Here is an 11,832-nt window from a genome sequence, read left to right as displayed (position 1 = left end):
CTGAAAGGGCTAGGGTTTTGATTCCTTGCGTTTTTTTTCTTTCTATATCTTTCATTTCCTCCAAAGGGTGCTCCTGGATTTTGATGGAGGTCTTCTTGTTTCGTGTGAACTTTGGGGCGCACTTTTGTTATTGTGTTGCTGTTTGCTTGTTCCCTTTTTCATCTTTCATATTTCTGGCCGAGTTGTTTGGTAGTGATGCCCCTTTCATTTTTCTTATTGTAGGTATAGTTTCTATGTCTTCTCGTAGAAATATTGTTGAAATGTCTACAAAGGTCTCCCCTGGTACGACTGACTGGTTAGATTCCATAGTATTAAGATGTGTTACTGTAGCAGACCCAGAGTGTTGTGAGAAGTTTAGGAGGTCTCATAGGATCTGCGAGAATAGGGAGAATGAGAAAAACTACGAGCTATTGTCACCTGACCCTGAGGAGAGGGTTAGTTTCCCACCCTTAGGTCGGACAGAGCGTACCTTTTTTATGCTTATGACTGCTTTTTTACCAAATTAGGTATTACTCTTCCCTTTACCGCGTTTGAGACTGATATCCTGTGGAACTGTAAAGTGGCTCCTTCTCAGCTTCATCCAAACTCTAGGGCTTTCATGAAGATTTTTCAGTTGTTGTGTCAGGAGCTGGGTGTCTGACCTACCATTTCTCTTTTTCTTTATCTATTTGTAATGACCAAACCGGGGACGGCCAAGAAGAAGCCTTCTTGGATCTCTTTCCGGGGCGATCAGGGAAAGAAAGTCTTTTCTATTTTTGGTGATTTCTTCCACGATTTTAAAAACTTTTATTTTAAAGTCTGGGCTATCGAGGATGTTCACCCCTTCTTTCTAGATGAGAACAATGAACCGACCTTCCCTCTTTGGTGGCAAAAGGACCCTATAGTTCTTAAGTATCCTTTAGAGAGTCTTGATGAGGTGGAGAGGGCCTTTGTGGATGTTTTAAAGAAGCATTGGGGGGAGCCTCCTCATCTGGATACTAAGAGGTTTTTAGGGGATCCCACTCTTCTCTGTTCTGAGCTAGGTAGCGCCCGACTTCTCAAAGAAATTTATTGTTTTTTGCTTGTCATTTGTCCATTATGTGACTTGTTTCTGTGGTTTCCTTTTTCCAGAGATGGTTGCTAGTTCTGATTCAATGTAGTTCTTACGGAATACTAAGAAAATGATGGCCACCCAGAACATCCAAAAGAAGATGTCGGTGGAGGGTTCTAGCCAGGTTCCTCCAAAGAAAGGTCATCCCGACCCCTTGCGTTCGGGTGGCCTCTACTGGTCCACAGCTGGCGACTTCTAGAGCTGCCTCCTCTCCTTTTTCGTCTGGCTCTTCCCACAAGATGTAACGACCCAATTTTCAATACGCCTAGGACATACCAGAAACTGAGTGCTACCAATTTGTCATCCTATATATTATCTATTATTTATTATATGAGCTTGATTTGTTGTTAAAAGCGTAGTTAGTTAGCGAGGTACTTTTTTTTTTTTGAAAACATTTGGATTAATAGACGGATTCATTCATAATCAACTCACAGCTGATAACAGATAAAATATTTATAAGCAACCACACATAAATACATCACAAGTAGCTAGCAGCATTCAGTTATCCAGCCTTTATTAGAGTATAGACCTTTAGTTAGAACACCCCTAGGTATAACTAGATAATAAATATATACATATACATACATACAACATCCCAGGTCCTGACCTGTTCAAGAGGTCCCTAAGCTGGCATCTAGGCTAGCCTAGACTCTATACTCACCTAGTCCCTCTAAACTACTAAAGCGAGGGAAAGTACGTTCTAAGTCTTCACAACTCAAGTCAGGTGGAACGTTATCAAAAGATAGAATATCATCTGCTACTCCTCTGCACGATCAGACTTTTCCACAGGACGTCTCTCTGGTACCTCATGAAGTATCCACAAAATAGGAATCTCGTACACAGGATTTAGGTTAAAGTGCGCATACGAAGGGGTGCAGACATTGGCTGGTCTCACAGTATTTACATATAATCAGAGAACGATATTCACCCTAGACTCAGAAGACTATCTAGAGTAGAATCCTCTTCTTGCGAACGGTCATCAGCGATCTATGGTAAGGTACTCTTACTTCCATTTGAAGGGGGAAGGGAGAGAGAAGGGGTAAGAACTGGGGAGTTCTTAGTAGGGTCGGGGTTATTAGTTACGTTCATTAATTCTATGTTGTTTAGCAGACTATTAGCAGAATACAAGGAAGCAATAATTATAAAACACAGATAAGTAGAGAAGATAGAGAAAACAGATAGCAGAACACAAACAGAAGAATACAAGAAAATATCACAAGCGCAGAGAATGGAATACAAACAAGGAAAGCATACATTCATACCATAAACATAACAAAGGAAATGCGCAACCAAGTATGATGCATGTCTAGCCCTAGTGCAGGTAATGAGCTCATCTGTCGGTTACTAACCCGCTCCCGACGTTATCCAGCAACCTCTGTCTGGATAAGGCTTTCCTATTGGCTATACCCCTGTGTACAGGAAATAACCCTTCTGCCACCACAGGGTCCACTGCACGCAGGAAATAACACATCTGCCACTGCATGGATGTACGCCGACACACCTTCTGTATACAGAAAATAACCCCTCTACCACTACAGAAATGGAACAGGTGGTCACGGTACTTCTGTATCAGGAAATAACCCCTCTGCCTTACAGAAATAAAATATGGATCTGTATCGCAGGAAAGCGTTCTCAGTGATCACACCATTATCTATCTGACTGCCTCAATGCAGCAGATGATCATACAAGTATATCTGGAGTTGCCTTAACGGAACAAATGAATAAACACATCTCTTGGGTTGCCTCAAGCAACAAATAAATATCTCTTGGGTTGCCTCAAGCAACAAATCATCACATAATCATTCTCATTATCATCATTCATCATCATTCTCATTATTCATCATCATTTTCACATTTTTATGCAGTACCTCTTTCTTTCTCTGTTCAATCATACTGTACAAACTTTACATCTTTCACTTTTACAACATCTTAATTCAAACCATTTCTCTTTATCACATTACTCTTTTCTCTTTGTCTTTTTACTTTGCTCTGATTACTCTTTTCTCTGTATCCCTTTATTCTGCTCTGGTTACTCTGTTTAACGTATGTATTTAAAGCTTATGTAAATTTCGGTATGAATAGTTAGTCTGTCCCAAGTATAGGTTCATTAAGTCTATATTGAAACAGTTTAACTTTTCATATAATACCTAACCCTATTCACAATTCCAGGACTAACTAGGTTGCCCTAGTTCCTTCACTAGTCTCTGTCTGTTTTTCTGTCATTAAAACTTTACAGACTTTTTCTTCGATTTTTTATCTTTTCTTCAACTTTTTATCTTTTATTTATCTTTGCCTCACTAATATGTTTTTACCACTCCCTAAGTGTTTTATGAAGGTAATCATGAGATTCTGCGCTTAAAGTTGTCTTTCTAAAGCTTTTATAGAAAACTGCCTTTTTCGCATTATTTTATTATTTTTTTATTATTTTATCATTAAATTTTCGAAAAATTAACTTACTTTTACTTTTAACCTTTAAAATTCACTTTTTACCACCCGTAACTTTTAATATTTCTACTTTTACCACCCTAACTTTCAGAAATTACTAAATAACTCCCCAAACACCAAATTAATTACTTCCTTGCCCTTTTATGAATCAAAAAGGTGTTCTTCATTGTTCTTCATCACACTCAAAGTGTTATTCATGTTCTTCATAAATTCTTCAGATTCTTTCTCTGTTTTTACCCGTTTTTCATTCTTTTCAACAACCGATTTTTACTATAATTCATAATAAATTAGCAGCCACTAAAACCCCATCTTTTCTACATGATTTCAACACAAATTGAACCTCAATTTAAGCTTAGGGTTTCGTTTTTCCAGCTGCCCAAGAACATGAACTTTAAAGCTTGAATTTCATCAAATTTCATCAAAATTTCACCAAATTTTCACCAAGAATCAATCATATAAGCAACCAATTTTTAGCACAGCCAATTTATACAACATTCACACAACTCAAACACAAATAATCAAGATTAATTTCGTGATACCCTACCTGGTTTTGCTACTCCTAATTCGGTTAAACTTTTAGGTGGTCCTTAAGCACTTTTTCCTCCTAAATCACATCAAGAACAACTTTAAATCCAAAAACTCTCAACTGACCAAACCTCACTCAGTATTTTAGGAAGAGATATCTCACCTTAGACTTTCTGAAAATTCACGTTTCTTGGCCCTCAAGTCAAGTTAAGCATGATTCCTAAGGAAGAACATCAAGAAAACACATATTTTGCATGGTTTTCCTTGAAAACCGAATTGAAATGGGAGGGAGACAGCGATCTCACCTTATTTCCAGCCTTGATAAGTCACATGGTTATGTAGAGGAAGAAGAGAGGATCATTTTGGTGAAATCAGAGTTTTGATTTGAGTTTTGGTTCAGAAGAAATCAAGCTTTGAAGATTAAGTGTTCATGAAGTTTTCTCTCTTTTCTCTCTTGTTATTTTCGGCCAAAATGATGAAATGAGACAGCCTTGGAGGTCTTGGGGGTGTAGGAAGAGTTGTGATTGGTTGGCTTGGAGGTGGGTTAAAATAATATTAAAATATCTCAGCTGTATAACTACTAAAACTAGGTGTATCAGAACACTAGTAAAAACATCTCTAAAAATTATTTTCTGAGCTACTAGATTAAATGACACTAGTAACATATTTATTATGAGAATATTACATGTATAATGAGGCCTTAGCATTGCTAAATTCATCAGAGAGTGTTGGTGCTAAGCTGCACCAGTAAACCGTAAACCAGGTTAAACCGATTTTCTGTTTTTAACTAAAACTGACCAGGTAACCTTATAATATTATTCAAGAAGCTTCTAATACTAATATAATGATAATATCATCCTATTATCTCTCTTCTCTCATAAATCGAGTCCGGTTCATCAAACTGAGACTATTTACAAAAAACCAAATCAAAACTTCTAACCGATATGGTTCAAAAACCAGGTTCTTCGTGACCGCGTTATCGAGCTTGTCTCGGAAAAGGTTCTAACTTAAAGATGACATAATGACAATGAGGATTGAGATACTTGATGATATATCAAAGGTTTTCCCCTTACTGATCTTCCGGAGAAATCCGTACTTTTAGAAAAGATTCGCGTTCTCGAAAACCGGGGTTGTTACACAAGAGGCCGAGGACTGCTGGGGCTTATGATCTTAATGACAAGGACTTCGACGGTGTGGCTTTTACTGCGGAGCATATCGCCCCTTTCGGCTTCGTTCCAACTGATGACGTATCCATTCTTCACCATCTTGATTTCATATCTAGCAACAACATCCAGAGGACCAATCTTAGCGCCGCTTTGTCTAGGGATTTCAAGAAGTCTCCCATCCATACTACTAGTGCTTTCCTTGAGAAGGCTGATGACAAGTCATCTTATGCTAGTTTCACAAGCATTTTTCATTTGTTTCATTAGGTTTTATGCACTTTCTTGCACAATAAGTAAGTGATTGGAGTGGAATTTCACGTTTATTTTGATTCAATCAAACATCATTTATTTTATACAAAATCATGAGATTTATGCAAGAATTAGGTGGTTATTATGAATGATGCAAATTCTTATGATTTTGGTGAGACTTTGATGGCATGTTTGATTGACAACAGGAGAAAAGATGATGAAAAAAAGAAGCAAAAAAAAAAAGAAGAAGAGTGAGGTGCAGGTGAACGCTACGTTCATTTGATGAAAGCTACGTTCACCAGTGACGCGCACGCGTGCAAGTCACTTACGCATAGGATGACACTTTTGGAGACCCACGTGTACGCATGCATGGTGCGCACGCGTGGAAGGAGGATCAGCATTCACCAGCAATGAACTCTACGTTCACTTTGAAGGAACGCCTGCGATACTTTTAGAGTTGGAATTTGAATTTGATCACCGACATGCACGCGTGCATGACGCGCACACGTCGATGTGACAAAAGTGATGGCTGGCGCAAACACGTACATGATGCTGGATCGTAGAAGTGGTGATTTACCATCCATGCGCACGCAAACGCGTGAGGAGCGTTCATGGCGTGAACGTAGTGTTCAGTTAATGAACGCTGCCAAGGGACGCGCACACGTGAAGATGGTGCGCAAGCATGGCTGAGGCTGAAGACAATGACGACGCGCACGCGTATGTGACGCGAACGCGTAGATGTGCAAAAATGAAAGGGGATGCATGGGCGCGAAGCACTCGTACGCGTGATGATGCATTCAGCAAGCAAAGACGCGCACGCGCAGGGGACGCGTACGCGTAGGTGAATGAACGCTGCGCTCAATTTGAAAATGCTCCGTTCTCCTGGAAGCTGCAACGAAGTACCATCCTGACCCACTACAACAGAGGCGAAATAAAAAAGTCCACTCCAAGTACTTGATGATAGAATTAGAAAGTGTATAAATAGAGAAAAATTTGATTTCATTGGAGGCTCTCTTTTATTTTCTTCCTTTTGAGAATTTTAGAATCGGATATCAGATTTGAGTTTGCTTTTTGTTTTTCTTTTTCTGGCAATTTTTCTTTTCTGTTTTGGGTGATCTTAGTTTTCTTTCTGTTGTTCTTCCTTTGCAATTTTTCGTTTCTGTTTTAAGATTGTAGATTTGATCTGAGTTTTCTTTCTATTTTTCTTCTTTTGCAATTTTCCATTTCTGTTTTAGGATTGTAGATTTGATCTGAGTTCTCTTTCTATTTTTCTTCTTCTGCCATTTATTTTGTTTCTATTTTGGTACTAGAACCCTGATTGATAGATTTTTCTGAATTTCTTCACCTTAGAATCTCTGATTTACTACAATTTGCCTTTTTCCAGTTTTGTTTTAATTCCCAGCACCCAAATCCCTTTCTCATTCATGCAATTTAAGTTTCTTTGCAATTTAGATTTTCCCTTTCAATTTAAGTTTCTTTCAATTTAAATCCCTTTCGATTTTCCCTTATCATGTTTTTGGCGCCGTTGCCGGGGATTGATTTAGATTGACAATGATTAAGTAGGTGATAATCTAGATTAAGCATTTCTTTATTTTTTTAAGCATACTAACTATTTGAGATTTTGTTTAAGCTAACCTTAACCTCACTCTAGCAGTAGAGTGCTTTGTTTTTAGTTTCTGGTTTTGTTTGTGTTGTATGCCAGGAGGAAGAAGAGGTGAATCCACCTCCTTTGATTCTGAGTCAGAGAGAACATTTTTTAGATTGAAAAGAGAAGCAAGAAGGAAGGGAGTTATTACAGAAGGAGTGAGAAGAGGAAGACCAAGAGATGGAGAAAAATCTCCGTAATTCCCAGAGGAAGTGGCCAACAACAATGGTCCACCTCAAAGGAGAGTTCTAGCTTCTTACACCTTCCCCAATCCAAGAAACTGTGGGAGCAGTATACTCACTCCCAATGTTCATGCAAATAACTTTGAGTTGAAGCCTCAACATATTACTCTGGTGCCGAACAATTGTTCCTATGGAGGAGGTCCACTTGAAGATCCAAACCAACACTTATCTATCTTCCTAAGGATTTATGAAACTGTCAAAACAAATGGTGTGCATCTGAATATCTACAAACTCCTGCTGTTTCCATTCTCCTGGAGGGATAAGGCTTCTCAATGGCTAGAGACATTCCCCAAAGAAAGCATCAACAATTGGAAAGATATAGTGAACAAATTTCTAGCCAAATTCTACCCACCTCAGAGGATCATTAGATTGAAGACAGAAGTGCAAGCATTCACTCAAATGGATGGAGAATCACTGTATGATGCTTGGGAAAGATACAAGGCCTTGATCAAGAAGTATCCACCAGAGATGTTTAGTGAATGGGATAGACATTAAAATTTCTATGAAGGATTGACATTGAAAGCTCAAGAGACCCTTGATTATTCAACAGGAGGTTCAGTACAACTCATGAAGACAGCTGAGAAAGCCCAAAATCTCATAGATACAGTGACCAACAACCAATACTTTTATGGTCATCAAAGGCAATGCCAACCAGCTCAAAGGAAAGGTGTATTGGAGCTGGATGGTATGGACACTATCTTGGCACAAAACAAAGTGATGCACCAACAAATTCGGCAGCAAATGGAGATGATGGCTAAGAGGATTGATGGTCTTCAAATTGCAGCAGTGAGCATGACAAATCAACCATCAGCTGGATGGGGACAAAATGAAGAAACCTATGAAGAGCAGTAGCCAGAACAAGTTAACTATATGCACAACCAAGGTGCTGGATAGAATGAATTTCATGGAGACACCTACAACCCCTCTTGGAGGAACCACCCCAATCTAAGGTTGGGAGACAACCAAAACTCATGGGAAAGAAATTCCAACTCAAGCAACCCCTGCACAAACCACCAGAATCATCAAAAAACTAACCAAAATATATACATAAAATCACAAAACAACTACCCCACTTATAACTTCTATCCACCTCACAACCCATCAACTAACCAAAATAATTTCCACCAACCATCTTCATCCCAAACTCAGCCACAACCACCCCAAGAATCCCACAGAATCTCCAATTTGCAGATGATGATGGAGAAGATGATAAAGCATCAAGAGTTAGCTAATAAAAACCATGAAGCTTCACTAAGAAACCTAGAAAGACAAATAGCCCAATTATCCAAACAGCCAGAAAGACCAACCAACACTTTCCCAAGTGATACCATTCCGAATCCCAAAAAAGAATGCAAAGCAATTTAACTCAGGAGTGGAAGAACATTGAAGGATGACAAGGTTGGCAGTAAGAAGGAACACTACAAGAAAATGGAACATTTATAACAAAAAATTTGTATCAAATTTAAAATTGTTACAAATTATGATTTTTTTGTAACAATAATTAGTTATTGTTACAAAATAAGAATATTTTGTAACAACAAGAAAATTTGTTACAAAACATTTGAATATTTTGTAACAACATGATTTCTTTTGTTACAAATTATGTTGGCTTTCGTATCGAATTGTTGTTTTGTTGTAAAATATTATAATATTTTGTAACAAAAGATTTTATTGTTACAAAAGTTCAAAACATTTTGTAACAAAATATCTATTTGTTTCAAAAACTCTAAATATTTTGTAACAAAAAATTAATTTGTCACAAAATACAATATTTTTGTAACAAGTTATTTATTTGTCACAAAATTCAAAGATTTTTTGTAACTAATAAAAAATTTTGTTTCAACATATTAAATGTAAGACTTCAAATTTTTGAAAATTAACATAATGAGTTATTTATAATTTATTATATTTATTTAAGATTTTATATTCAAAAATTTATTTATTAAAAAAATTTAAGTCAATTTAATGATACTTTGAGTTTAAAATTACGTTAAAAATTAAATAATAAGTTATTTATGATTTATTATATTTATTCAAATGAATTTTTAGAGATTTATATATTAAACGAATTTTTTCTTATTTATAATTTAAAATTTTAGTAATTGAAAAAAATATAAAAATTTTATATAATTTAATTTAAATATTTGAGATTTTTGAATTTAATACTTTAAATTTTATGAATAAAAAAATTAACTTGATTATCTCAAATTTTATCTTAATTAGTATTTATTTAAAAATAATTATAAATTAATAATAAAATAATATTTCAAGAATAATTAATTTAATTACTCTAATTCAAGAATAATATCTTTATATAATTATTTTTATATTAAAATTAATTTACAATTACTATATTATCCTTATTTTTTATTAAAAAAACAAGAATTTTCGTAACTAAAAAAATTTATTTTAAAATATTTAAATCTTTAAGATAATTTTATTGTGTTTTAAAAATTTAATTTTTAAAATATTATTTGTATTAATTTATTATTTTTTATAAAAAATTTAAGATTAAATGATTAATTTTTAAAAATAGTATATATTATTTTATATTTTTTTATAAAACTAATATATAATTTTTACTAATTCTAATCCTCACTTTCACTCTTCATTCTACCGCTTGTTGGATCACCCTCCTTTTTTCTCTCTCTTTTTTTATACTAAAGATAGAAAGACTCGAACGCACATCTCTTAGATGAGTATGAGAATACTATACCATTTGAGTTATAACTCATTGGTGGTCACCTTCCTTCTCTTATTTAAAATAAATTTATAACAAATATTATTTTTTATTTTATTACCACTCTAAAATTTAACATATTTTTACATTTAATTAAATTTTTAAAAACTTCCTTAAAAATAAAATATAAAATTCTGATTTTTTTTCTTCTCTCTACTAAAATTCTAAACCCATCATAACTCAACACTCATTATTAAACCGGTAAAATCTCTAATTGTTAAAAAATAAATAATAAATTATTTATGATTTATTATAGTTATTTATAATTTTATTTTCAAAAAATTATTTATCAAAAATAATTAAATCAAAGTGATAAAATTAATTATTTAATTAAAATTACCAAATTTTAATTTATCCAAAAATTTCTAATTTTACATTTTTTCCAAAAGTAATCCTTAATTCTCAAATTAAAAATTCTAACTCTAATTTTATCCTAACCCTATCCACACTCACTCACTCACTCACTCACCTTAACCCTAAACCCTTCCAGCCACCACACCCCCTTTCCCCAAATTCACACACACAACACAAACACAACACAAAAACACACGCACAGCAAGAGAAAGGGAAAAACGGAGAGGGAAAGAAAGGAAAAGAAATGGGGAAGCTGGAATCAGAGAGCAAGAGAAAGAGAGGGGGAAGAGGGAGGACGGCGCCGGTGGGCATCACTGCCGCCGCGCCGTCGTGTCGCCGTCAGGAAGGAGGAGGCGTTGAGCGAGAGGAAGAGCTCCGCGAGGAAGGAGAGCCGCTGTGCCTCCATCGTCGCCGTCAGTTCGCGTTCTGTTGTCGCCGAGGGAAGCCGCCGCCGTCGTCGTCTTCATCGCGAGCGGGTTGTTGCCAGCTTCCACCGCCGTCGCATCTCCCATCACGGACGACGCTGAGGACACACAGGAGAGACAGAAGCGTGGAGATTGGAAGACGGAGGAAAAAGGAGGAGGCGTTGTTCGCCTGCTGCGCCCAGTCGCCGTTTGTGGAGTCACCGTCGTCGCCGCTGTTAGGGGTTGCGTCACTGAGCCCCTGTCACAGGAAAACAACGCTGTCTCGCCGGGATTCACTACTGGTAAGGGCTTTCTCCCCTATGATTTTGATTTCCTTTAATTTTTGGGAATATTGTTGTCATTGATTTCCGTCAGGAGCTTCAGATAGGAGGGAAGGGCAAGCTCAAGGGAGTTGAGGAGCAGCTAAGATTGCTTAGGAGCTCTGTTGTCATAACCAAAAAATTTTCAGCCACTAACATAACTTGCTTTATAGAGGTATGCAAATTTGTCTTGTTTTGTTTAGATGGATGCATGTGGTAGTGGAATCGAGGTGAGTGGCTTATGAACTTTAGAATGTGACCATTAATGAGTTTCCAAGATCTGTTAAAAAAAGGGGTAGTCAACTTTCTAAGTGTATATAACTCCCAAATCGCAATTGCTTTTCACTTGGAACCAATTTTAGAACTCAAGAATTTCATATGCAGTATTGAAGGAATAAGCAAAATTTTCTGCATTTATTTGTTTGTTATCTATAGATTTATTAAGCAACGAAAAGAAAAGGATCCAGATGTTGAGATTGTAGTTGCTTATTGAGTTCTACTTTCTATTAAGAAATTGACCATAAGGGGGATATTTGTGTTTCTTATTGAGTTCTACTTTCTATTGAAGAACCAAGAAAAACTCAAGAATAAGGATGAAGAGCCACAAGCTTCAAAGAAGGGAAAGCAAGTTATGGAGGAGCATTCACAAGAACAA

The 11,832-nt window shown here is 36.2% G+C and overlaps 1 pseudogene; it reads left to right on the top strand.

Moving 5' to 3' along the window:
* Positions 1-233: 233 nt before the first annotated feature.
* Positions 234-11,197, top strand: LOC148573886 (uncharacterized; annotated as a pseudogene).
* The last annotated feature ends 635 nt before the right edge of the window (positions 11,198-11,832 follow it).

Source organism: Arachis ipaensis, chromosome B2 (genome assembly GCF_059453495.1).
Source record: "Arachis ipaensis isolate K30076 ecotype BB chromosome B2, ASM5945349v1, whole genome shotgun sequence".
Lineage (NCBI taxonomy): Eukaryota > Viridiplantae > Streptophyta > Magnoliopsida > Fabales > Fabaceae > Arachis > Arachis ipaensis.
This window is presented reverse-complemented; position numbering and strand designations above follow the sequence as displayed.